Here is a 1,730-nt window from a genome sequence, read left to right as displayed (position 1 = left end):
AAAAAAAGCAGTTTCACTCAAACCTTGTTTTCTGTGGTGGCTGATTTAAGAGAACATCGTGCAGCTGTGAAATTTTCTTTTCTGCCCAGGAAAAATGCCACAGAGTCTTGTGATGTTAAACACAGCTTACAAGGACAGCGCTATGGGAAACACTCAAGTGTATGAGTGTTTTTCTTATTTCAAAAAAGGTGAAATGTTGATTGATGACAAACCTCAGACATCCATCAACTTCCAAAACAGATGAAAATGTCCACTCGTAGTCATTTGGAGTTCTTTGCACCAGGTCAGACTGCTAATCAAGCTATCATTTAGAGATTCTGGAAAGATCATGTAACAGTGTGGGACAAAAAAGGCCTGAGTTGTGGCAAACAAGGGACTGGTTTTGCCACCACAGCAATGCACCTGCTCACACAGCCATCTCAGTATGCCAATGTTTGGCAAAAACAGCATGACTCTCTTGACGCATGCACCTGACTCACCTAACCTTCCTCCATGGGACTTCTTTTGTTTCATGAACAATGAGGGACATGCAAGGAAAGTGATTTCACGACGTAGAAGAAGTGAAGAAAAAAATGAGGGAGGTGCTCTCAGCCCCGTCCAAACAGATGAGTTTGAAAAACGCTTCCAAGAATGGAATCACAGATTTGACAAATGTATTAAGTGTCATGGAGAGTACTTTGAAGGTAATAACATTGTTTTGTAAAAAAAAGAAAAGAAAAAAGAAATACATAGCTTTGAGGGGGTACCCCCTCGTAGGATACAATTTGTCAATCAGGTAAGTTCCAAGTAAGACAGCTGTTAGATTCCATTTTGGTTGTTCCTGCAGGCCAGGCCCACTTGCCCCTCTGCCTCTGGCTTCTCCTTCCTCTCTCCAAGCCCTCAGTCTGACGAGCATTACAATTCTTTTGGCTCTGCCAACAGGAGCCTGGAGGCATGCCACTCCACCAGCATGCCTCCTGCCCGAGGTGCTCATTTCTCATGCTCTGTAGGTTGGTGAGTCCACTGAAGCCCCTTTCCTTTGGGCACCAGTAAGCACAACATCTCCATCTAACACTGGTTTTCTGGTTCTTGCTACTCATCTTGTAGGATCTCACACCATCTCCAAGCTGAAAGCTCTTCTTTCTGTCTCCTGGGTCTAGGAGGTTCTTAGTCCAGCGACTCCCGGTCCAATGGATATAAGGACATGCTCCACTCTTGGTTTTCCTTCTTTTAGAAACTGATGTTTATTCCTCATAAGCCTATCTTCATTTCCTAAGAGAGTGTGGAAGAACAGCTTAACGCCACTCGGTGGTGGTTCCTCCCCACTTGGTGATCCAAGCAAAGGGCCCGCACACTAGTCATCTGTTGCAAACTGAGCATTCTGGTCTTCGGTAGAGAACTGTAGAATAGGCAGAGAGGCCACCGGCATGCCTTTAGACCCATCTGCGCTCGGGGCCTGAGCAGCAGTAAATTTAAAAGCTAGAACGGTCAGCTCACTGTGGATTTTCTCCTTGGTCATAGCCTTTTCAGCAGGAACCCACTTTTCCTCTCCACTCTTCTCAGGATCTCCGCAGAAGGAGCGATCGGGTATAACCCGACTTCTCATGGATGCTCCTTGGAATTGGTGCCTTGTACGCACTGTTTCCCAGGCTTGCATCCACCATGTCAGACCCACTGAGTGAGTGGCCTTGCTGTTCCATGCATGGGCAATACCCATGTCCAGCAGAGAAGAATCTGTGTTACACAGGGTA

Source organism: Echinops telfairi, unplaced genomic scaffold (genome assembly GCF_000313985.2).
Source record: "Echinops telfairi isolate 266 unplaced genomic scaffold, ASM31398v2 ScPeMD7_4225;HRSCAF=4972, whole genome shotgun sequence".
Classification (NCBI taxonomy): domain Eukaryota; kingdom Metazoa; phylum Chordata; class Mammalia; order Afrosoricida; family Tenrecidae; genus Echinops; species Echinops telfairi.
Note: the sequence above shows the minus strand (reverse complement) of the source record.